We start from the raw sequence: 26,900 nt of genomic DNA, 5'->3' as shown, positions 1-26,900 counted from the left end.
TCAGGTTTCTGTAAGTATCATTTTCAATGTTATTCTTTCCTCCTCTTTTCATCAGTTATAATACCTCCCTTTACTGTGTCATAATACACAACAAAATAAAAACAGTCCAAGGCTTCCCTTTATCTTGCACCACTGTTGTTCACAGCAAATCTCACTTTACTGCTGCCAAAGTGAGGTGACTCAGGATGCTAAGAATCACCTTTAAAAAGTGATCTTTCCAAAGTGTCTCCTGAGTTATCAGTCACCAACCACAAATAGAAATATTATTATTGGCAATAGTACCATTCTTCTTGGCAAAGAATGTACCACTTGCCTGGGCATGCGATATGCTGAATATTCTACCTCAACCCTGTACAATCATTGGAAAACGTTAAACAGTCAGAACTCAAGCAACAGATCAGGACTGCCAATTTGATTTGATTTGTTGTAGTCACATTTACCTACATTCAGTAGAAATCTTAGTTTTGCGAGCAGTACGGGCAAATAACGACCCACAGATCATTGGGTGCTTAGACAGAGTGAAGCAGACAAGGTTACAACTGCACAGGACGTGCGTAATGCAAAATCATCATTAGCAAGATCAATATTAATTGAAGTTAGAAAGTCCATTCAGCAATCTAATAACGGCAGGGAAGAAGCTGTTCTTGAACCTGTTGGTGCGTGTGTTACAAGTTTCTGTATTTTCTGCTTGATGGAAGAGAGCATTATCAGGGTGGGAGGGCTCTTTGATGATGTAGCAGCCTTTCTGTGGCAATGAGATGTGTAAATAGAATCCATGGGTGGGAGGTTGGCTTCTGTGATGGTCTGGGTGGTGCACATAACTTTCTGTAGTTTCATTCTGGGCAGAGCAGTTGCTGCATCAGGCCGTAATGCACCTTTATAGAATGCTTTATATGGTGCATCTGTAAAATTCGGTAAGGGTCCTTATTGACATGCTGAATTTCCTAAGCTGCCTGCAGAAGAAGAGGCATTGTAATGCCTTGACCATTGCATCTACATGGTAAGTCTAGGACAGATTGTCAGTTATCGTCACTCTTAGGAACTTGACGTTCTCGACACTCTCCACCTCAGCTCCATTGATGTAGGTTGAAGTCAATGATTAGTTCTTTTGTTTTGCTGACATTGAGAGTTTGTTATCATTGCACCACAACACCAAGCCATCTCCTTCCTTTACTCTGACTCATCATTGTTTGATATCCATCCTCCCACGGTAGTGTCGTAAGCGAACTTGAAGATTGTGTTCATTTGGAATTTGTCATGAGTGTACAGAGAGTGCCTGCCACTTCCCTCCAAGATTGTACTTATAGTATTGTTTATTTATTATTGCTAGTGTTTGACATGGGTAGAGGAAGAATTACACAACTCCAGGTTGTTCAGAACCACTTGTAATTCAGGTGGTCGGAGATTGAGAGTTAACAGTTAAGTGTTGCAAGTTTCACAGCTTTAAAGTCTGCAAAGGATTTTATGTCTTCTTTTGAATGAAAGAATTGGTATGGGACACTGTAGGTTTCTTCTCTGATCATGAGCTCATTCTTAACAGCATTCATTAGTTGCTTTCCCCATTGCTGTGATAACTCTGCTAATGACATTGGTATATCTAGAATACAATGTGCTAAAAAACAAATGGCAAATATGGGAAGCGATGATGAGAGAAAATTGTGAAGCAAAATACAGCAAAGAAGAATCTTTACCAGAAATGTGTCCAGTCTAAGTTAACATACTTTATGTTTACTAAACGTTAAGAATCTGAATGACCCTACATTGATTGGTTTAACTGTTTATTTATGAAGCTTCCTCTGGTGACTAGACATAATCCACATAAAGTGATGAAAATATTGCAAATCAAGTCGACTGGTCATGAGATAGTATCATCTGCTGCACTTTAATTGAGATTCAAAAAGATCAATCTGTGAGAAACAGGTTCTGCCCCAAGTCTGCACCTAAAGTGTTTAAGAGAGGTTGTGGGCTGTTTTTGTTTTTGGCATCAGCTGCTGAACATCATGGTGGCATGTGCCAGCCCACAAATGATGTCACAATTTTCCTCTGCATCAGCATGTGTATTCAAGAATTCATGTTTAGGGCCTTTTATGTCATGCTTGCATACATTTCTTTGAGCATCTCATTGATCAGATTTCTCTGCCTAACTCACTACATGGAAAATTCTGAGATATGCGAACACCTTCAATCCCTCAAACACACCTGCACAAGCAAAGTCACGTCTGTTTGATGAGTGACGACTTTTGGAAGCTTCACCTTTTGAGTTGTAGATTTGACCTTGCATGAAATGTCCAGAAGATATCACAATCAGCAAAGATGAAAGTGTCATTTCTCAACAGCAGTAAATAGTCAATGTTTCCTGCCAGAAAATTGGCTGAGAACACAGGTCTCAGAAACTAAGAGTCAGTCAGAAATCACATGACACCAAGTTAAAGCACAACAGGTTTATGTGAAATTACAAGCTTTCGAAGCACTGCTCCTTCATCAGGTGAAGTGCTCAACACCCCCACTTCAAAAGCAGGAGTCAGCCAATAGTAGTAGCTGCTTTTCCAATACACGTTGTGTTCTGCATTAAGAAACAAATTGTTTATAACCATGGATTCAAGGTAACAAAATGTGTTAACCACTTTTGTTATTTCATGTGGTGAGAAGTGGAACTCTGTTCCATGACCATAGTTTACCAGATGCTTATACTCAAGGAGAAACGTAAAGAAAATCCCTGGGTCTTTGTGGTTAATTGCTTCACTTGAGGTTAAGTACACACAAATGGAGGACATGGATTCGTTTTTGTTTTGATAGTTTATAAGGAGACAAATACTGGCAGCAATAGATAGGAGTCAGGAGGTATATATAGGACCATTTTATTCTGTGAACAAATCTGTCCTGAGCAAAGATTGGATCTAACTGGCGTCAGGATTATAATGTTTGAGTTTCCATGTGAGTGACCGATGCAGCTGAGAGGAGTTTGTTAAAGGCATGTCAAATGTTTTCGTATGGATAGACTGAACAGTCTGTTGCCTGACCTAACATGCAGGTATGAGCTGAAAATGTGTTGCTGGAAAAGCGCAGCAGGTCAGGCAGCATCTAAGGAACAGGAGAATCGACGTTTCGGGCATAAGCCCTCCTGAAAAGGGCTTATGCCCGAAACGTCGATTCTCCTGTTCCTTGGATGCTGCCTGACCTGCTGCGCTTTTCCAGCAACACATTTTCAGCTCTGATCTCTAGCATCTGCAGTCCTCACTTTCTCCTCTAACATGCAGGTAAACTACTTCCAGATCTGCAAGTAAGTCAAAAGTCAGGAACATGGAGAAGAAAATATCAAACAACCTGGGGGTTTGAACATAACCTTATTTTACTCCATTCCCCAAACTGTACAATATTCTGTATGTTGACATGACTGGACACTATTGTGAGCTGCACTCCCATGAAAAGGCTATTTTGTAGTCTTCAGTTGACATTCTTTCCATTTCTGTGCTGGACTCTATCACTATGACTCTACTATTGACTTAAAAGAAGAACACTCATCACTTGAGTTCAAAAACCCATCGATTACTAAGCAAGCAGAAGAGTACGCAGCTGGGATGGAATATCAGCCAAACTGCTTAAGCAAATACAGTCCCATCTACTACAACACCTGTATGTTCTCCTTCTTTGGTGGAAGGTAATGAATTAGTGATTTTATTATCGTGTGTGTTACAATGAGAAAAACAGTAAAATACAGTGAAAAGCTTTTCCACTAGTCTCATTTTGAACAGTTTTAAAGAATAAGAAAAAGATATAGTTTAAACAGAGCCTATCAGCATTGAGCCAGCTCATTATTATCAACGCCTGCACCCCCAACCATCTTCCACCGCCTTGCCATTATCTGTACCAGGCTCAACCAATGTTGAAATCACCACTCTTCAGGTGCCATAGACCAAGTTTTCTCTGCTACAGCTTCACCATCGCCTGCATTGGACCCACCAACGTCAGAGTTGCATCTGTTGCCACTGGGACCATTGGTCAATGCCACTGTGATTCTGTTCCGCCACCGTTTTGACACCACCAGCACCGGACCTAACCAATGATGAAGTTGCCAATACTGGGTTGCCATTGTTCGCTGCTGGGTCTACCTTGTGGGTATCGCCACTGCCAATGTAGCACTAATTCTGCTATCAGGTCCCAAGCTCATCCCAGAAAATTAAGTAGGGTCTAACTCAAATCTGCACTGGGCTCATTAGCCGCTGCCATAAAGTCCACACTGGGACCACCCATCACCACTGATGCTGTCTCAGCTCAGAACAAGAGGTGAGTAAAGGAAAGAAGAAGCTGGATCAAGCTCATAAAGAAAATACAGGGAGGAAGCTCAACCTTTTGACATAAAATGAAACAGAGATCTTGAAGAGACTCTACCTGTTCAGGTGGATATAAAACATCCCATTATTTTATTGGAAGCAGTATAGATCATTTTAGGGAGTTTTGCATACAGAAAATGCAGGAGGAGAGGTCAACATATTATATAAAGGAGGCATTAAATACAAAAAAGGGTGAGTAATGACAATTTGGAGGTGATACTACTTAGAAATTACAAATACTGTCTGCAATTTTGAGTGTTTCATTAAAGAATGCATATTAAAACCATACTAGGGTGATACAGGATAAGAAATAATAATTAAGATAAATACACATCATAAACAAACAAAACATATTCACTAGAGCAGAGGTTAATAGGGAATCAAATAGAAGTTTTGAAACAATATGAAAATGTACTTAAAGATTATTTTACCAGAGGATTGATATAACAAAGTATCCATTTATGATCCAAATTAAAATCACAAAAGAGGAAGTGAGAAGATTATTTTCATGCACAGAGTTACTGGAATATGGAACACAAATAACTACAAGGCTGAGTCAGACATGTTGGAACTAGCAGTGGCACAATAGGTTTAATTGCCTCCTTCTGTATTGACATTTCTATAACATCAGCAATTGAAGTATAGTATTAATAGAGCTAATATCACTTTCCCCTGCCTCTGAAATCATATCTAGCAGATTGAAGTGTCAGACGGCCCATTGTGCTGTTTGTAGAATAGACATTAATATGGCAAGTTGTTAGTTACATTTTAATGACAATTTCCATTTCAGTCACATCTTGCTTCTGCTGAAAACCAGTCTTGGACTCAGTAATGGAATCAGCACAGTCATAATAGAGGAGCTGCCCTTTTTATAGTCACATAACTAGAATGCTAGCCAACTTGGCCATTGAATGAACAGGAAAGGAACTAAAGATCAATTATGATTTCTGTTGGTGAGTCAATGTTGTTAAAAAGTCCAGATCCAGTGTGGGAAACCGAAAAATACCACAATTGTTTTATAATAAATATTTCCTATATAACATAAAAAGAACATGCAGCGAAAAGAAGCTTGACTATATTTCAACTTATTCCAACATGCTGACTATGTGTAAGAACCCAGATTTTAAACTTTAGTTAACCTGGCTCCAGCTATTATTCAATTAATGGAGGAAGGAATTGGGGGATTTGGTGCACCTAGAGCATGACTTATTGTCGAGAATGGTAGCTGAAGGGATTGTTTAAAGTTTGCCAGTAAACAGAGTTTACCTGGGGAATGATTTGCTTGCAGCGTAAGTATTCATGGAGATGCCAAATGAATTTAAGGAAACTGAGCAGTTACAGGAAAATGAACCAGGAGTTTTTCCATCATGTGTCGTGATGTGAACAATGACTGAACAAGTTCCATCATCAGAGGTCAATTGGCACCGGAGACAGAGATGTGGCTGTCTGAAACTTCCTTTGGGGATTTTGATAATCTGAAGGGAATTATCAATAAGTCCTTTCTGACTGAGGACCAGCAAGCTGATCTCGAGTTCTGCAACACAATAGAATCAAACTTGAGCTGAAGCAGAGCGAGTTTTAAATATTACTACATCAAAAATGGGAAACTGATGAGGAAGTGAAGACCTTCTCAGTATTGTCTCAATGAAGAACATCCAGTACTTCACCAGATCATCCAAAAACATCAAAAGATATTAAGGAAAGCCATGAAATTCCTATGGCAAGGCATGTAGGAATCCACACATATGCAAGTTGGCATTTTTTTTGTGCAGGCCTTCTTAAGGACATGGTGCAGTTTTGTAAAACATGGCATATATGCCAGATAGCTACAATCTGCAATCAAATTGGAACCTTTGATTCCAATACCAGATTTTGGGGAACCATTTAGTAAGGAATTGGTTGCTGGAAAAGCGGAGCAGGTCAGGCAGCATCCAAGGAGCAGGAGAATCGACGTTTCGGGCATGAGCCCTTCTTCAGGTTCCTGAAGAAGGGCTCATGCCCGAAATGTCGATTCTCCTGCTCCTTGGATGCTGTCTGACCTGCTGCGCTTTTCCAACAACACATTTTCAGCTCTGATCTCCAGCATCTGCAGTCCTCACTTTCTCCTAAGGAATTGGTTGGCTGTGTGTTATCATATAATAAAGTTTGTGAGAAGATCTGTAGCTCGGGTGCTTGTTGTTGTGGTTCTGTTCGCCGAGCTGGGAATTTGTGTTGCAGACGTTTCGTCCCCTGTCTTTCCTCCAGCATTTATAGTGATTTGTATCTACCGACAACCGGAAGTGGCAGATACAAATCACTATAAATGCCAGAGGAAACATCACAGAAGTGCTTGACAGGAGGCTCCCAAGCACTGAGGATGTCACCAGACAGGGGACAAAACGTCTACAACACAAATTCCCAGCTCGGCGAACAGAACCACAACATATCATATAATAAAGTCTGAAGGGGTACCTGAGACCAAGAAAAATGAGGATACTGGCAATGGATAGATTAGTTAAATATTATTTGTGTGTGAATTGGTTGTACAAATATGTGGGACTAGTAATAGTGGAGTGAGAGTTTTATGGAGAATAGATAAAGCTCTGACTTAAAGTGTGGACCTGGACTCTGTTTAAAAACTTGTAATATATAACATTGGTAGTAGAGGATAATTAGATTAGATTACATTACAGTGTAGAAACAGGCTCTTCGGCCCAACATGTCCACACCAACCCGCCGAAGCGCAACCCACCCATACCCCTACATTTACCCCTTACCTAACACTATGGGCAATTTAGCATGGCCAATTCACCTGACCTGCACATCTTTGGACTGTGGGAGGAAACCGGAGCACCCGGAGGAAACCCACGCAGACACGGGGAGAACGTGCAAACTCCACACAGTCAGTCGCCTGAGGCGGGAATTGAACCCGGGTCTCAGGCGCTGTGAGGCAGCAGTGCTAACCACTGTGCCACCGTGCCGCCCACAATTGAATCAAATTGTAATGTTCTGGGACATCAGTGTCCACCCCGGTTTTCAGAATAGTGGAAAAATGAAGTACCATGAGGACCTGGGTTAATTCTTTGCCTTAGAGGATACAAGGTATGGCCTTAGCACTTTTGTTACCATATAGAAGCAGGACACGAAGGAATGTTACATTTTAGATTTGAAGCCTGATGATTTGAACACAGATGAAAATTTCAGTAGTTTCTTGACTTTCATGAAAAAAATTGATCAAAAAATGATTTCATTGATTGCTTGCGAGGTGTGGTCAAACGTTGGCAACTTTAGGAAGACTGAAGATAATACCATGAAAGAGTACATAATAGAATTCTATGGAATGCATGCAAGACTGCAGAAATTTCATTTGAAATTTTCCAAATCTCTGCTGCCATTTAAGTTATTGGATTGTGTTAAAGTATCAAGTATGGGCTGACTTTTGGTCTTCACAGGAGTAAATTTTTTGATGATAAACACACATTGCTAGAACAAATGTCAGAAGCATTAAAAAGAGGACAATGGACAATATGACAGAAAATGAAGGGCAAAATCATAGAATCCCTACAGTGTGGAAACAAGCCCTTCTGCCCAACAAATCCACACCAATCCTCCAAAGAGTAACCCGCCCACACCAATTCCCCTACTCCACATTTCCTCGAATGTACTTAACCTCCATGTCCCTGAACACTATGGGCAATTTTGGCTTGGCCAATTCACTTAATCTTCACATTTTTGGATTGTGGGAGGAAACCCATGCAGACACGGGCAGAATGTTAAACTCCACACAGATGGTCACCCAAGGCTAGTCTCAAACCCGGGTTGCTGGCGCTGTGAGACAGCAGTGCTAACCACTGAGCCACTATGCCACCATAATGTTAACAAACTGGTGAGACTTTCTAGATACAGCTGACAGGCAATAGTACAAAAATGGAACTGTAACTAAAAGAAACGAGGACAGAAATCTTATTTTGAGAAGCTGGATAGGAAATAACTATGCCTATCACATAGATGACTATGCATGGAAATGATGTCTCCTGACAGAACATATAATGCTAAAGTAAGGCTAGTAGCATGAGGCTTTTGAGGGAAACCTGGGGAACTAAGATCCAAGAACAGATACACTAATAGGAAAAGCAAATTTGAAAGTTTTCTTTGCTATGTTATCCACAAATGCTGAGAATCTAGGTCTTTTATTGTGAAAGCTACATTTCTGCAGTGAGATCAGCTCTTCTTCCAAAATAGGCACCAAATATAGTGGGAACACTCTCAAAGTTAAATAAATGTGTATTTTACCTGAATGATGCCTCTCTAGTTTGTTGAGAAAGTGAGGTCTGCAGATGCTGGAGATCAAAGTTGAAACTTTATTGCTGGAACAGCACAGCAGGTCAGGCAGCATCCAGGGAACAGGAGATTCGACGTTTCGGGCACATGCCCTTCTTCAGGAATGAGCAGAGAGTGTTCAGCAGGAGAAGATAAAAGGTAGGGAGGAGGGACTTGGAGGAGGGGCGTTGGAAATGTGATAGGTGGAAAGAGGTCAAGGTGAGGGTGATAGGTCGGAGTAGGATGGAGGCGGAGAGGTCAAGAAGAAGACTGCAGGTCAGGAAGGCGGTGCCGGGCTGGAGGGATCCGACTGAGACAAGGTGGGGGGAGGGGGGATGAAGAAACTGGTGAAGTCCAAGTTCATCCCCTGCGGTTGGAGGGTTCCCAGTCGGAAGATAAGACGCTCCTCCTCCGACCGTCGGGTTGTTGTGGTTTGGCGGTGGATGAGTCCAATGACCTGTATATCCTCGGTGGAGTGGGAGGGGGAGTTGAAATGCTGTGCTACAGGTTGGTTGGGTTGGTTCGTCCGGGTGGCCCAGAGGTGCTCTCTGAATCGCTCCGCAAGTAGGCGGCCTGTCTCCCCAATATAGAGGAGGCCACACCAGCTGCAGCGGATGCAGTAGATGATGTGGGTGGAGGTGCAGGTGAATCTGTGGCGGATATGGAAGTTTCCTTTGGGGCCTTGGAGAGAAGTGAGGGGGGAGGTGTGGGCGCAAGTGTTGCACCTCTCTAGTTTGTTACTTTACAACAAAATTACAATTTTATTAGAATTGGGCTGACTTCAGTTAAAGGCGGACTCTACTAAGTTTTACTGGCACCAAGAAGGGCAATTTTTAGGCTTTTTTATGATGCAGGTGGATGATTTTGTATTGTGGGAAAATTGTCATGAAATGGGCTGAAAGCAGAATTCAAAAGTGAAAGTTGGACTTCAGGGCATTTTTATACATTTGATCCATTCTGCCTAATTTCCAATCATTGTCATTTTTGTTGTGGACTAGTCTAAATCCCCAGTAAAGATATCAAGGAGATAGCCTAGACTTCTTTCTTATTTAAAGGCAAGTGTAAGATGCAGTGTTCCAGAAATTAATTTAATTGGTTACACTACTTGGCTTTAAGCAAAACACATGTAATTCTTACAGCAGTTAAAATACAAAAAAATTGTTTATAACTTTAACTCTATTAGGAAACTTAATCATGATGTGAAAGTGCCAGTGTTGGACTGGGGTGGACAAAGTCAGAAGTCCTACAACACCAGGTTATAGTCCAATAGGTTTATTTGAAATGTACCTGACCAAAGGGCTGTGCTCCAAAAGCTTGTGTGATTTCAAATAAACCTATTGGACTGCAACTTGGTGTCGTGTGACGTCCGACTTTGGAAACCTTAACAGAATAGTAGCTTGTTCCAGTATAGTGACATCCCATAAACACATTCTTGGCAAAGGAAAAAGCCAAAAAATAGATAGTGTCACGTGCAGTGTTTCTCCACGACAGGAGGAATGAGCACCAAAAGAAAACTCTGGCAGAGAGAGAACCCAGATTTTTAGCTGTGGCAGTGAGAGAGAGAAAGTTTCCACAGCCAACATCAAAACCCCAACAACTGCTAAAAGCTAAACTAAAACCCGCCGCATTCCACCCACTCATATTGTTCCAATTTTTAAAAAAACAATGGCGTCACAAGCTGTTTATTGACTTGGAAAAGAATACGCTTCACCTCTGTCTCAACCTTTCTTCATAAACAAGGACAAAATACACCTCTTAAAGCCAGAGTATTGTAACACCTTCCCTTTAAACAAAAGAGCCACCATTATGCAAATATGGCTTCATTTAAAAAAAACTTTAGTTTTACACTATTACAATATATTATTAGTACATTACAATATATTATTGACTCGAAGCATGCAAATATTCCATACTACAGGTAATTTCAATCTGTTTCTTCCGCTCTGGTCTCCTTCCTATCAGAAAGATGTTGTGAAACTTGAAAGGGTTCAGAAAAGATTTACAAGGATGTTGCCAGGGTTGGAGGATTTGAGCTTTAGGGAGAGGCTGAACAGCTTGGGGCTGTTTTCCCTGGAGCATCGGAGGCTGAGGGGTGACCTTAGAGAGGTTTACAAAATTATGAGGGGTATGGATAGGATAAATAGACAAAGTCCTTTCCCTGGGATCAGGGAGTCCAGAACGACAGGGCATAGGTTTCGGGTGAGAGGGGAAAGATATAAAAGAGACCTAAGGGGCAACCTTTTCATGCAGAGGGAGGTACTTTTATGGAATGAGCTGCTAGAGAATGTGGTGGAGGCTGGTACAATTGCAACATTTAAGAGGCATTTGGATGGGTATATGAATAGGAAGGGTTTGGAGGGATATGGGCCGGGTGCTGGCAGGTGGGACTAGATTGGGTTGGGATATCTGGTCGGCGTGGACAGGTTGGACTGAAAGGTCTGTTTCCACACTGTACATCTCTATGACTCTACCAAACACCCTTATCTTCTTTCATCAAAGTCATGACAACACATCGGTAATTACATTCTCTCATCCTGCCATGTGTACAATTTTCAAATTATATAGCTGTGACAATAAACTCCATTTAAACAGTCTAGTATTTTTATCTTTAATATTTTCCAAAAATATTAAGGGATTATGATCAATATGTACAATTGTCTCAGAAACATTACTGGCAACATAAATGTTGAAATGTTGCAACACCAAACTCAAGATCCCCTTCTCAAGTGTGGAATATTTCTGTTGATGAATATTCAACTTTTGGGAACAATACCCAAAAGGTCTTTCTATCTTCTCAGCATCTTTTTGAAAGATATAGCACCAATATCCACATCACTTGCATCAATAGCCACTTTGAATGGCTTTACATAATTAGGTGTGGCTAACACTGAGGCAGGATTAACATAGCTTTCAGGCTGTCAAATGCCTTCTGACATTTCTCCATCCACAGAAATTTTCTGTACTTCTTCAATGAGTTAGTCAATGAAGCAACCACACTGCTAAAATTCGTATGAACTTGCCATAAAATCCATTCAGTCTCAGGAATTGTAGTACTTCCCTGCTTGTTGATGGTATGGGAAACTCCCCAATAACCTTTGGTTTTACATCCCATGGAGCCATCTGTCCATGTTCAATGATATGGCCTAGGAACGCAACTTGGGCTTTTGAGAATTCACTCTTCGCCAGGTTTAATCCCAAGCCTGGCTTTTGAACTTGCTTGAACAATTCTGATAGATGCTACAAATGTTCCTTCCTTCTGGTGATTCAAAATTAAAATTCACCAGATCATTTATGTAAACTACACAACTGAATAACCCTTAAATGATTTGATTGGTTAGGCTTTGAAATGTAGCTAGTGCATTTTTCATATCAAATGGCATAACTTTAAACTGGTAAAGTGCATTTGGTGTCACGGAAGCTATAATTTCCTTTGCTCTCGCAGATAAAGGTACCTGCCTGTATCCTTTGAGTAACTTAGTGTCGATACATAAGTTACTTGTCCCAGCTTCTGAATACAGCCTTCCAGCCCTGGAATAGGATATGAATCAGATTTCATAGTTGCACTGACTTGGCAGTAATCAACACATAAATGTTAGGTACCATCTGGCTTTGACACTGTGGGTAAGCTCCCTTCACTGCAACTCAGTAATATTCTCTTTGAACATGCTTTCCATCTCTTTTTGAATGTGTGCCAATTTTATACAGTTAAGTCCAAAAGGATGTTGCTTAATTGGAACAGCACTTCCTATCACTACATCATCTATAACCACTTTAGTACGTCCCAGCTTATTCCCATATATCTCACCATGTGATTATAATAACTCTTACAGATCATTTTGACTTTCCTCTGGAAGGTAATTTAATAATTTATCCCAATTTTTCAGAACTTCCTTATAATCCAATTTAATCTGAGAAATATCAAATTCAAATTTATCTGGATTTGGTTCATCATTCAAGTTATAACAAGTACCACATTCTCCTTTTGCTGTCCTTCCTGATCAAAATACAGCTTGACCACATTTACGTGACATACTCTGAGTTTTCTTTCTATCTCGTGTTCTTATCAAATAATTCACCTGAGCCAATTTTCTTTTGTTTTCATAAGGCCCACTAAACCTTGCTTTCAAAGGTTCACCTACCACTAGTAGTAATACTAACATTTTATCACTTCTAGCAAAACTATACATTTGTAATTTCTTCCTTGATTCTTGTTTCATCACTTGCTGTGCTACTTCCAAATGCTGTCTAGCCAATTGACCAAATCTATTTAATCTTTCCTTTAAAATTTGACACATAGTTAAAATATGTGGTCTCGAAATTCTGACTTACGAATTTTTCCTTAATTAATTGCAGTGCTCCTCTCATTTCACGTCTAAAAACTAATTCAAATGATTTGAATTAAGGGCATCGCTGATTGCAAAAAGTACAAATGAAATTCCTTTATCCCAGTCCTCTGGATAGTTTTGACTCTAAGCTCTCAACATGGTCTTTAAAGTTTGATGCTAATGCTCCTTGAGATTCTGGATGTAGGCAGTTGATTTAAATTGCTTTATTCCTAAGCTATCTATAACTTCTTTGAATAATTTCGATGTAAAATTTGACCCTTGATCTGATTATATCCTTGTGGGTAGTCTGTATCTTATTTAAAAAATTGAGTAATTCTTCTACAATCCTTCCAGCTGTGATACTGGGTAATGGAAGTGTACCCGAGACCAAATGGAATAAGGGACAGCTGATGTATGTTGCTTAAGAGTTAATTGGTGTGAACTGATTATATAAATACGGGAAACTAGTAATCAGTATTGCAAGAGTTTTATGGAGTATGTTTAACCGAAGTACTGATATTGCTAAAAGCTGGAATTTTTGAAAAATATTTATCTTCCTCTGTACAACTTATGTATGTCCTTTACTGAAAGCAAAAGCAATGTGGTGCCAATGTTTAAGAAAGGTGATAAGGACAAGCCAGGGAACTATAGACCAGTGAGCCTGATGCAGTGGTGGGCAAGTTGTTGGAGGGAATTCTGAGGGACAAGATGTACATGTATTTGGAAAGGTAAGGATTAACTAGAGATCATCAACATGGCTTTGTGTATGGGAAATCATGACTCACAAACTTGATTGAGTTTTTTGAAGAAGTAACAAAGAAAACTGATGAGGGCAGAGCGGTAGTTATGATCTGTATGGACTTCAGTAAGGCGTTTGGCAAGGTTCCCCATAGGAGACTGGTTAGCAAGGTTAGATCTCACAGAATACAAGGAGAACTAGCCATTTGGATACAGAACTGCCTCAAAGGTAGAAGACAGAGGGTGGTGGTGGAGGGTTGGCTTTCAGACTGGAGGCCTGTGACTTTTCATCATTTATATAAATGATTTGGATGTGAGCATAAGAGATATAGTTAGTACATTTGCAGATGACACCAAAATTGGAGGTGTAGTGGACAGCGAAGAGGGTTACCTCAGATTACAACAGGATCTTGATCAGATGGACCAATGGGCTGATAAGTGGCAGATGGAGTTTAATTCAGATAAATGCAAGGTCCCGCATTTTGGGAAAGCAAATCTTTGCAGGATTTATACACTTAATGGTAAAATCCTAAAGAGTGTTGTTGAACAAAGAGACCTTGGAGTGCAGGTTCATACCTCTTTGAAAGTGGAGTCGCAGGTAGATAGGATAGTGAAGAAGGTGTTTGGTAAGCTTTCCTTTATCGGTCAGAATATTAAGTACAGGAGTTGGGAGGTCATGTTGCGGTTGTACAGGGCGTTGGTTAGGCCACTGTTAGAATATTGCGTACAGTTCTGGTCTCCTTCTTAGAGGAAAGATGTTGTGAAACTTGAAAGGGTTCAGAAAAGATTTACAAAGATGTTGCCAGGGTTGGATAATTGAGGTATAAGGAGAGGTTAAATAGGCTGGGGCTGTTTTCCCTGGAGCGTCGGAGGCTGAGGGGTGACCTTATAGAGGTTTACAAAATCATGAGGGGCATGGATAGGGTAAATAGATAAAGTCTTTTTCCTGGGATGGAAGAGTCCAGAACTAGAGGGCATAAGTTTAGGGTAAGAGGGGAAAGATATAAGAGACCTAAGGGGCAACGTTTTCACGCAGAGGGTGGTACATGTATGGAATAAGCTGCCAGAGGAAGTGGTGGAGGCTAGTATAATTGCAACATTTAAAAGGCATTTGGGTATATGAATAGGAAGGGTTTGGAGGGATATGGGCCAGGTGCTGGCAGGTGAGACTAGATTGGGTTGGGATATCTGCTTGGAATGAACAGGTTGGGCCGAAGGGTCTGTTTCCGTGTTGTACATGTCTATGACTCTCTGACTCTATAAGGCACATTTCAGATTTCTTTTTCATCTACTAATTCAGTCATGTTATGGCACACATCCAGTGCAGATTTGGATTTGAATCCATGCCTCCTGGCTCAGAGAGCCATTTTGCTTTTTTAGGTGCAATCATTATGAAATGCCATGGGCATGTCTCATCATGGATATGGTCCTTGATTTATAGTTATTTTAATCAACCTGCTCAGATATGTTATAACATACTTCCAATTAAGGTGGGACTTGAATCACCATCACTGCACCACAAGATCCTGAGAATAATGGCAGGTATTTTTACTCTAGAGTAAGCACACCACCTTCCCTTCCAGAAGTCAAAAGGCTTCTCACTGTAGATATTTTGTAATAAACTTGTTGAGAAATTACATACCACTTGAATCACTCTCCCACAAAACCCCTATTTTTAGAATTTTAGATGTTTCTAAACATACTGAAATTTTGGAGTTCAATGTTTAGATTCAACCTTGTTTGAATTTGTACTATTATGGAAACTCTATATCGTGTAATAAAGAGACCATTAACCAACTGCAACAACTCTCCGGAAAGCATCCCACCCTCTCCCAGCATTTTACCATGGCTAACCTATCTAGCCTGTACATCCCTGGACAACATGAGGCAATTTAGATTGGCCAGTCCTCCTAACCTGCACATCTTTGGACTGTGAAAAGAAACTGCAGCACCTGACAGAAACCCATGCAGGCATGGGGAGAACATGCAAACTTCACACAGTCACCCAAGGCTGGTATTGAACCTAGGTCCTTGGAGCTGAGAGGCAGCAGTGCTAGCCACTGTGCCATAGTGCTACCATAAGTCATATTTATTTTAATTAGCCTTTTTGGATATGTTATAATACACATCAAGGGCAAGTGGAACCTTGAACCCATACCTCCTAGCCCAGATTTAGGGACACGACTAGTGTGCACTAGAGCAATCTTTATTTTTAAAACTGCAGATTTTCTACATATATGGGTTTTGGAGCTGCATTCCTCCAGGCAAGTGGGGAGTACTCCATCATTTCTCATACTTCTGCCTTGTAGATAGTGGAGAAGTATTGAGGTGATAGGAAGTGAGTTACTTGTTGCAGACTTCTCAATCTCTGACCTTTTCTCGTACCACAATATTTCTATGACTGATCCACTTCAGTTTCTGGTCAATGGTAACCCTCAGTTAGTGACAAATTTATGCAATTGAAAGTGCAGCGTGCTGGCTAGATTCTCCCTTACTGGAGATGGTCACTGCCTGACACTTGTGTGAAGCAAATGTTCATTTTTACTTATTAGCCAAGCTTGGATATTTTCCAAATCTTGCAGCATATGAATACAGACAGTTTCAGTGCCTGAGGATCAGTGAATGATGCTGAGTATTGCCTGTCCAGAGGAAAACTGCCATGTCTTGGGAAGTTGTACAACTAGGTGGAAGATGTACTGACCAAGCACAGCCCAGGTTTCTGTCGTGAAAACCATGCACTGTGTTGCAATGTACAAATCATCAGACGGCGAAATGAAGGGTTAATCATATTGTTACTCTGACAATAGATATTGAGCATGTGAGGAAGGAGCTGTGATGTCATTTTCTATGTACATTGCTACGAGATTGGGCTGAAAACAGATGGTGAGGAAACCAGCAAGAAGGAAAAATACACTTGACCGCATCCTCACCAAATTACCTGTTGTACTACCTACAAAGTGCAGTGTAGAAATTCACCAAAGGTCCTTAGTCAGCTCATTCCAAATTCATGATCACTTCTATCTAGAAGGATAAGTGCAGCAGATACATAGAAACAGTAGCATCTGCAATTTCCCCTCCAAGCCAATCACCATCCTGACTTGGAAATATATCACCATTCCTTCAATGTCACTGAGTCAAAATCCCTGGAACTTCATCCCGAGCAGCATTGTGGATTAACTGCATCACATGAACTGCAGCGGTTCAATAGGTTGCTCATCACCTTCTCAAGGGCAACTAGTCTTGGGCAACAAATGCTGGTCCAACCAGAAATGCCCACATCTCATGAACTAATGAAAAAATAATTAGGAAGCCCAGCTATCAGCAGTTATACAATTGATTCAGAGAGATAGAGAAACAAAACACAAGGCAGGCAGTGTCCTTATGCAATTGATACAAAATATTTGGAACTTAAAGATCACTGAATAATATTATCTGATGAAAAACATTATGCTCAATGAGTCAGAAACTCAGAGTAAAGCTTAAAGGAAGAAACAAAATTATTTGTTTAACCTTCTCGGAACCTAACATGGAAAAGTGAGCCCATTTTAAGGATGGAGATCACCTGCATAGAGAGAGTGATCTTTTGGAAAAGGCTGAGAAACAAATCAGGAAGTGATCCAACTGTCCATCCAGTGTGTAGATCACAGTCCTATGCAGCAAATTATTATAAATCCCAATCCCTGACGGACAATGAGGCACTTATGCATCAATGTAACATATTTATAATGATATAATTCCAGAAATGTCCCTGTCTGCACAGGAGGGTCACGTCACTTCACACATATGTTTACCCAACAATGACATTGATGGTTGAACAGGGTATCATGAAAGAACTTAGGGAGAGATATAGAATATCTTTCTGTGAAAATAAAGCTTATTAAAGTTCACTCTTAAGGGTGTAAACCCTAAGACCATGAGACATAGGAGCAGAAATTAGGTCATTCAGCCCATTGAGTCTGCTCTGCCATTGAATCATGGCTGATAAGTTTCTCAACCCCATGCTCCTGCTTTCTCCCTGTAACCCTTGATACCTGACAACCAAGAACTTATCTATCTCCATCTTAAATATGCTCAATGACCTGGCCTCCACAGCCTTCTGTGGCAGTGAATTCCATTGAATCACCACTCTCTGGCTCAAGAAGTTTCTCCTTATGTCCATTCTAAAAGGTCATCCCTTTACTCTCAGACTGTGCCCTGAAGGCCTAGCCTCTCCTACCAATGGAAACATCATCCCAACATCCACTCTGTCCAGGTCATGCAGTATTCTGCAAGTTTCAATTTGATTCCCCACCCCACCCCCAATCATCTTTCTAAGTGTAGACTGCACTTTTTTTTTACATAGTCTTTCCAATCTGAGGAGAATTTTAGACTTGGCAGAAGTGGAAATGAAAAACTTGCAACAAAATTATTTGGATACTTAAATTTAAATACAGGTTAATTCCTGAGAAACAAACACAAATTGCTGGTTAAACTCAGCAGATCTGGTAGCATCTGTGCAAAGAAAGCAGATTTATCATTTCAGGTCCAGTGACTTTTCATCAGAACCTCAGAAGTATTCAGAGTTTCTCCAGCAATTTCCAGCATTCGCAGTTCTTTGTTTTAGAGTAAAACCTGAGAAATCCTGGGCTGTCACCTACATTTAGATTATTCTGCTTGCCATAAATTATATTTTCACTGCTGAGGTCCCTAATGTACATACAAATGTCTTACCACTGGCAAATGTGTGCAGACTATGATTTCAATAAGGTTGGAGAAATTTGGGTGTAGGTTTGCTTGCTGAGCTGGAAGGTTCATTTTCAGATGTTTCATCACCGTACAAAGCAACATCCCCAGTGATTCTCCAGACAAAACACTGCTGGGTTTTCCTGCTTTCTATTTATATGTTTGGGTTTCCTTGGGTTGGTGATGTCATTTCCTGTGGTGACATCATTTCCTATGGTGATGTAATTTCCCATTCTTTTTCTCAGGGGTGGTAAATGGGATCCAATTCAATGTGTTTGTTGATAGAGTTCTAGTTGGAATGCCATGCTTCTAGGAATTCTCATGCGTGTCTCTGTTTGGCTTGTCCTAAGATGGATATGTTGTCCCAGTTGAAGTGGTGTCCTTCCTCATCCGTATGTGAGAATACTAGTGAGAGAGGGTCTTGTCATTTTGTGGCTAGTTGATGTTCATGTATCCTGGTGGCTAGTTTTCTGCCTGTTTGTCCAATATAGTGTTTGTTACAGTTCTTGCATGGTATTTTGTAAATGACATTAGTTTTGCTTGTTGTCTGTATGGGGTCTTTCGAGTTCATTTGCTGCTGTTTTAGTGTGTTGGTGGGTTTGTGGGCTACCATGATGCCAAGAGGTCTGAGTAGTCTGGCAGTCATCTCTGAGATGTCTTTCATGTAAGGGAGATTAGCTAGGATTTCTGGATGTGTTTTGTCTGCTTGTTGGGATTTATTGATGAGAAATCGGTGGAGTGTGTTCTTTGGGTACCCGTTCATTTTAAATACATTGTATAAATGATTTTCCTCTGCTCTGCATAGTTCCACTGTGCTGCAGTGTGTGGTTGCTTATTGAAGTAATGTTCTAATGCAGCTTCATTTGTGGATGTTTGGATGACCCACTCTCAGTAGTATCCTGACACACAGTTGAGGAAGGACACCACTTCAACTAGGACAACACATCCATCCTAGGACATGCCAAACCGAGACACGCAGTATAATTCCTAGAAACATGGCATTCCAACTGGAACTCTATCAACAAACACATTGACTTGGATCCCATTTACGAGCCCCTAAGAAAAAAAACAGGAAATGGCATCACCACAGGAAAGATGTCACCACAGGAAATAGCATCACCAATCCAAGGAAACCCAAACACCATAAATAGAAAGCGGGCCATACCACCAGTGCTTCATCCGGAGGCTCACTGAGGATGTTACCTAGTATGGTGATGAAACATTTGAAAATGATCCTTCCAGCTCAGCGAGCAGACCTACATCCTGAACCTCAACCTGAGCTACAAATCCTCTCAAAACTTGCTTGGAGAAATTTGTCATTCTCTGCCTTTATCATCATTTTCACCTCCACAATGTACCCAGCAATGCAAAGAACTTCATGGGGTTATTTAAAATTCAAACAGCCATTTTCTTTCTGCTATAATGCAGAATGGTGTATTTTAATTTAATTTCAATTTGAAAACTGGTGGTTTTTTTTAAAAGAGCAGGCTGCCAACCTGTACTGCAGTACAGCAACATCTCCATTTACACATTAAATATTCTGAAATAAACTTGTCTGAAATAAGCATGTCCCCCAACTCTGGATATATTTGGTGTCAGAGGGTATATGTGAGTTGGACTGATGCTCTGAAAAACATCCATGCTGTTGATTTTACTATTTATTTTATTCAGTGTGGCAGATTGGTTGTTTAACCACCAGTAACTGTGATTTCACACTTGAAGTAACACTTATCAACCTGTAATCACACTACATGCTCACTTCAAAAGCCATTTGATAATGTGCTTGAGACTCTGTAAAAACCTATCCAATACCATGATTCACAGCCTCAGTTTTTCCAGGTATTTTTTTCACACATGTGGAGATGTGTCACAACTGACTTGTGGCTGTGTCAGTTGGATCTCCCAGACTCATGTAAGCAATGAGATATCTGCAGTAGATAAGTAATGACACCAGGTTAGCAGTGAAAGGCTACTTCTACTACTCGCACTGTATAGCTTTCCTTCATCTCAAGTATTGTTTCCATACTGTCATGAATATTAATTTGGAGGAGCCAGTGTTGGATTGAGGAGAACAAAGTTAAAAATCACACAACACCAGGTTATAGTCCAACAGGTTTTAGATTAGATTCCCTATTGTGTGGAAACAGGCCTTCGGCCCAACGAGTCCACACCAACCCTCTGAAGAATAACCTACCTAGACCCATTTCCCTCTGACTAATTGACCTAACAGTATGGGGCAATTTAGCATAGCCCATTCACCTGATCTGCACATCTTTGGACTGTGGGAGTAAACTGGAGCACCCGGAGGAAACCCACGCAGACATAGGGAGAATGTGCAAACTCCACACAAACAGTCACCCGAGGCTGGAATCGAACCTAGTATCCTGGTGCTGTGAAGCAGCAGTGCTAACCACTGAGCCACTGTGGTTTATTTGGAAGTACTAGCTTTTGAAGCGCTGCTTCTTCATCAGATGGTTGTGAATCATGACCATAAGACACAGAATTTATCGCAAAAGATTAGTGATATAACGATACATTAAACAAACCTAGATTGTTAAGTCTTTCATCTTTTACAATGGATTTATTGTTTTTGGTTCTTTAATATGTACATCTCAGAACTTCTTTTAAGTCACATTCTCAAGATAATTTAAGATTTTATAACAAAAGGTGGCACCTGAGCTCAGACAATGCATTAAAGGTGTGAGTCTGACCAATCTTGAGTTAAACTGGTTCTATTTCCCAAGTGGAATTTAAAAGTATTATATGGATTAACTGCCTACATTGACTGCTTGCAGGTTTTGCATTTTTGTGCAAAATAAAATGTATCTGCAAATATAATTCTGCAAATACAAATTCACCCCATAAACCTGTGTGTGCGCATGCAGGAGAGATAAACAGAGTGTGTGTGCATGTGAGTGCACAGGAGACAGTGTGTTTACATGTGTGCAATCTTGGTTTTGCGTGTGTGTGTGTGTGTGAGAGAGAGAGAGAGAGAGAGAGAGATGGAGCACAAGCCTGTGAGACAGTGTGTGCATGGGTGAGAGTGCGGGAGGTACGCATGGGTGTGAGAGCATGTAAGAGTGTGTGTGTGGTGTGTGAGTGTGAGTGTGTGTGCGTGTGTGCATGTGTGTAGTGTAGTGGAGTCACATGTAGTGTGGCATGAACCCAAAGTCCCAGTTGAGGCCATTCCCATAGGTACTGAACTTGGCTATCAGCCTATGTTTGGCCTATTTATGTTGTTGCCTGTCTCAATGTCCGCCTTGGAAGATGGTCACCCGAAAGTTCGAGGCCAAATGTCCCTGACTGCCGAGGTATTCACAGACTGGGAGGAAACACCCCTGCCTGGTAATTGTTCTGCAGGATCCATTCATCCATTGTCTTAGCATCTACTTGGTCTCACCAATGTACCAATCCTCGGGGTATCCTTGCCTGCAGCATATGAGATAGACAACGCAGACCGAGTCACATGAGTATCTGCCATGTACATGGTGGGTGGTGCCTCCACATGTAATGGTGGTTTCCATGTTGACACACTGACATGTCTTGCAGTGGTTGCCGTGACAGGGTTGTACAGTGTTATGGTTGATGTTGTCCTGAAGGCTGGGCAGTTTGCTGCGAACAATCATCTATTTGAGGTTTGGTGGTTGTTTAAAGGCAAGAAGTGGAGGTGTAGGGAAGATCTTGGCGAGGTGCTCATCCTCATCGATAATGTGTTGCAAGCTGCGAAGAACATGGCGTAGTTTCTTGGTTCCTGGGATGTATTGGACATTGAAGGGTACCCTATTGGTTACATCCTGTGTCTGTCCCCTGAGGAGGTCATTATGGTTTCTCACTGTAGCACGTCGGAACTGGCAATCGAGTAGTTGAGCATCGTACCCTGTTCTTATGAGGGCATCCTTGAACACCTTCAGTTGTCCATCACGTTCCTCCTCATCTGAACAGATCCTGTGTGTGCGCAGGGCTTGCCTGTAAGGGATGGCTGTTTTAATATGTTTAGGGTGGGAGCTAGAGAAGTGTAGTATCATAAGGTTATCCGTGGGTAGAGTGAGGTGCTGAGGTGTCCATCCTTAATTGAAATCCATGGATCCAAGAATGAGACAGATACTAAAGAGTAGTCCATGGTAAGTCTGATGGTGGGATGAAACTCATTGATATCACTGTATTGTAGTTTCAGTGACTCCTCGCCATGGGTCCAGAGGAAGAAAATGTTGTCAATATATCTGGTATATAGTATTGGTTGGAGGTCCTGGGTAGAGAAGCTGTTTTGTTCGAACCTGTGCATGAAAATGTTGGCATATTGGGGTGCAAATTTAGTCCCCATGACTGTTCCATGTGTCTGGATGAAGAACTGGTTGTCAAAGGTGAAAACTTCGTGGTCAAGGATAAAGCGGATGAGTTGTAGGACAGAGCTTGGAGATTGGCAGCTGTTGATACTGAGTACTGAGGCTGTTGCCGCGATGCCATCATTGTGGAGGATGCGGTCACTACAGATTTCTTACAGAAACTCAGCACCCACAGACTAATTGAACCAGGAACATTCCTCATCACAATGGATGTTTCAGCACTCTACATCAGCATCCCCCATGATGGCGTCATGAATATTGTTATTCTTATTATTAGCCTCTTTGCCCTGCACTCAATACTTCCAAAAATGGGATTGGTAGACTTCCTGTTAACTGGCATTGTGGCTGGCACCATTTTAAAAGGGGAGAAAGCAACAGGTACTCAAAACCGCCAGCTGTAACAATAACTAAAACCTCAATTGCCACTTCAGGTTGGAGTTAAGGAAATTATACTTGATCTTTCATGCATTACTGATGAGACCTCTTGTTGAGTATCTTCTTCAATTCTGGACACCACACTCTGGGAAAGATATCATGAGGACAGAGAGAAGATTTCCGAAAATGGTTGCAGGAATGAGGGACTTTCATTATCTGAAGTGACTGGAGAATCCGGGTTGATCTCCATAAAGCAAAGGAAGGCAAGAGGAAATTTAACAGAGACAATTAAAGTTATGGGGAGTTTTGACAGGTTACATAGGGAGAGTGGTTCCAGTAGTAAAGGTTTAGTTTCCAGAGGATACAGATTTAAAATAGCTGACACAAAAACCACGGAGGGTGAAGAGAAATGATTTTAAATTTTAATTGAGAATAAAGTGAATAGTTGGTAGAAGTAGATTCAATAATAATTTTCAAAAAAATTACTCAATTACCTACTTAAAACAGAAACATTTAGAGGGCAACAGGAAAAAAGCGAAAGGAAGGCACAAATTAGATAGCTTTATTTTCAACAAACTGTTAGAGATGGGCTGATCAACCTTCTTCTGGACCATATTAGCTGGATCTGACTGGAAACTTAAACTAAGTTTGGGTTGTGATCAACTCCATGAGCATCCGAAGAGAAAAGGCCTAGCAAAACCAAGATCTGAATTATGTTTTGGGCCTGGAGAAGGAGTGATCTGTAGGAGGCCCACAAAAATAATCTGGGTTAAAAACAATGACTGCAGATGCTGGAAACCAGAGTTTAGATTAGAGTGGTGCTGGAAAAGCACAGCAGTTCAGGCAGCATCCGAGGAGCAGTAAAATCGACGTTTCGGGCAAAAGCTCTTCATCAGAAATACAGGCAGACTCTGCCTATATTCCTGATGAAGGGCTTTTGCCTGAAATGTCGATTTTACTGATCCTCGGATGCTGCCTGAACTGCTGTGCTTTTCCAGCACCACACAAAAATAATCTGGACAACCCTTTCCTAGGATTCGATCATCCACAAACTGAAAGCAACCACCAACAACTCCCTTTCCTACCTACATCTCCCTGCCTCCAAAATGTGCTTTCTCGACTCAGCTGCCGCGTTTTTACCTGGTCACAAATTTGGCAAACTGCTGCAGAGATGCTTGTTAGGTGCTTGACAAATGTAAATGAGGCACAGTCTTCAAATCGCAGTCTCTTATCTGCTTGAAAGAGTATCTCCAGTCAGACTCCCCAGTCAATCTGACCAGTAGGCATCCCAGTCAAACTGGAAAACACTGGGAGAGATCACAAATGACACTGATGTCCATCCTGAATCAGCACAAGTTTTGATGAAATTACAATATTTTTTAATGCTTTCACTCTCCACATATGATACCAGATTTGCTGAGTCTGTCCAGTAATTTCTGCTATTTCAGATCTCTAGTGTCCACAGCATTTTGCTTCTGGCTTCACTAAATTGGATCATTTTATTTCACCAAACTAGCCAAAGGAATAAGAGCCATCTGGATTCCACTATTAATTTTTATTGATGTATTTTGTACAAGTATTAGATTGTCAAGATTAAAAGTACAATATTTTGTGACTCTGGAAAACTCAAGAGTGAAAAAAGGTGGCTTAATGTTACACAAATTAGAAATTCTGAATGCAGCTATTTGACTTAAACTGCAAAGTTTGTTTTCATGCAATGAAGGAGCATAGTTACATTAATACTAGGAATGTGTGGACTAACTTAGAACATTAAAGAATCAGGCTTTTCTATTTCTACAACCATTTTATTTCTAACAGTTGGGTCAGTTTTAAAAACATGAAACAATCACACTTTATAAAGATTTATTTTATTAAGATGAAATATCTAATCCACTAACTGCGCATAGTCCTTTGGAAGAAATGGGCACTCTCAATGTAGAGGATGCTGTTTTGCAAATGAGACCACATGGGCTGAGATTTTCCTCCTTTCGGGACTACATAAGGGGCTGGAGATTGTTAGGTAACAACTAACTCACTGGCCCTGTGGCTAAGAAAGTCTACTTTACTGGTAACCAGTCAGGTGAAGAGCTGACTTTTGAAGAGGGCTTCTTCACCTATCACATGACTCGACAGGAGTCTCTCATCTCTAAGCTTATTCTTCAAGGGTCCAACAGTGAGAAGTTTGAGGTGTTTAATTTACTTTTCATGGGGTAGGTGGGGGGACATGATTGGGTTGGCAAGAGTAGGTGCTGGCGTTTAGAGGCTATTCCTTTGCCCTCATCATCAATGGCACTTCAGGGACTTTGTTGCTGATGAACCTTCTCACCCAGCATTTAATTGGTGAGTGTAAGAAGGGGCATGTCCCCTTTCAGGGCCAATTCGCCCAATTATTCCACTTTCTCACAAATTCCAGGGGAGAAAGATTAATGTCCCATATCTCATATTTCAGGGAACCATTAATTCATCGCAAGTAGCAGGAGTAAAGACACAACAAAATTCTCAAGCAAACAAATGTCAACGTCATGAAATATGGCTGGACTGTGCTCATTGCACCAAAATCTAAATCATCTGACAATGCACTTTGGAAACTAAAATAATCTGGATTCAAGGAGGGTATGTTGCAGCTTTGATATTACTGTTAATTTTAAAAATAATAGATGTGGAAAAATCCTGCATCGAAAAAGAAGTAAAAGGAAGAATACTGAGCCTCTGACAAATAGTAGGAATAGTTAATTCACTGGTTTGCTGTAGGGCACAATCCCTTACTCTCAATTCTTCCACAGTGTCTGCTCCCAAGAGGAGCAATTCCATTGCAGGTCATCCCAGATGCCCTCCTATTTCAAGAACTGCAATTTTCCCTCCCATGTGGTCAATGCCCTCCATCACATCTCCTCCACTTCCTGTACCTCAGCTCCCGAACCCCATTCCTCTAACCGCAACAAGGATAGAACCGCACCCTGATCCTCACGTTCCACTCCACAAATCTCCAGATACATTGCATTATCCTCCGCCATTCTTGCTACCTACAGTCAGACCCCACCACCAAAAATATATTTCCCTCCCTACTCCTATCTGTGTTCCGCAGAGACCACTTAATCTGTGATTCCTTCATTAGGTCCACACTCCCCACCAACCCTCGCTCCATACCAGGCACCTTCCCCAGCCGCAACATGTGGTACAAAAACCTATGCCCACACCTCCCCCTTCCCCTCCATCCAATGCCCTAAAGGGTCATTTCAAATCTGGCGGAGATTTTCCTGCACATGCTCCCACCTCATTTACTGCATCTGTCAACTCTTCTACTCCTCGTATGTTGCCTGATTCCAGCACCATGCTTTTCGACTCTGACTCTCCAGTATCTGCATTCTTCATTTTCTCCTAGTTGCTGTAGGAATATATAAATTACTAATTGGAGAGTGTTCAGAAAATATTTACCAGGATATTGCTGGGAGTAGAGGGTTTGAGTTATAAAAATAGACTGGATTGGCTGAGACTTTTTTCGCTGAAGCAGAGGAGGTTGAGGGGTGACCTGACAGAGGTTTCTAAAATCATGAGTGGCATAGGTAAGGTAAATAGCAAAGGTGGGGGAGTTCAAAATGAGGGGGCATGTATTTAAGGAGTGAAGAGAAAGGATATGAGGGGCAACGTTTTTACATAGAGAGTGGTTCTTGTATGGAATGAACTGCCTGAGGAAGTGGTGGATGCACGTACAGTTACAACATTTAAAAGACATTTTAATAAGTACATGAAAAGGAACGGTTTGGAGG

At 41.1% G+C, this 26,900-nt stretch overlaps 1 protein-coding gene, 1 long non-coding RNA gene and 1 pseudogene across 2 annotated transcripts in view; 1 reads left to right on the top strand and 2 right to left on the bottom strand.

Annotated features, from left to right (window-relative positions):
- Positions 1 to 26,900, bottom strand: part of LOC122543619 (XK related 6a) — a 522,769-nt gene that overhangs the window by 280,428 nt on the left and 215,441 nt on the right. The gene's annotated exons all lie outside the window — the stretch shown is intronic.
- Positions 1 to 26,900, top strand: part of LOC148150594 (uncharacterized) — a 280,607-nt gene that overhangs the window by 159,711 nt on the left and 93,996 nt on the right. The window lies entirely within an intron of this gene.
- Positions 21,664 to 22,736, bottom strand: LOC148150595 (uncharacterized; annotated as a pseudogene).

Source organism: Chiloscyllium plagiosum, unplaced genomic scaffold (assembly GCF_037043375.1).
Source record: "Chiloscyllium plagiosum isolate Xiang-an unplaced genomic scaffold, Cpla_swu_hap1 HiC_scaffold_3, whole genome shotgun sequence".
NCBI lineage: Eukaryota > Metazoa > Chordata > Chondrichthyes > Orectolobiformes > Hemiscylliidae > Chiloscyllium > Chiloscyllium plagiosum.
This window is presented reverse-complemented; position numbering and strand designations above follow the sequence as displayed.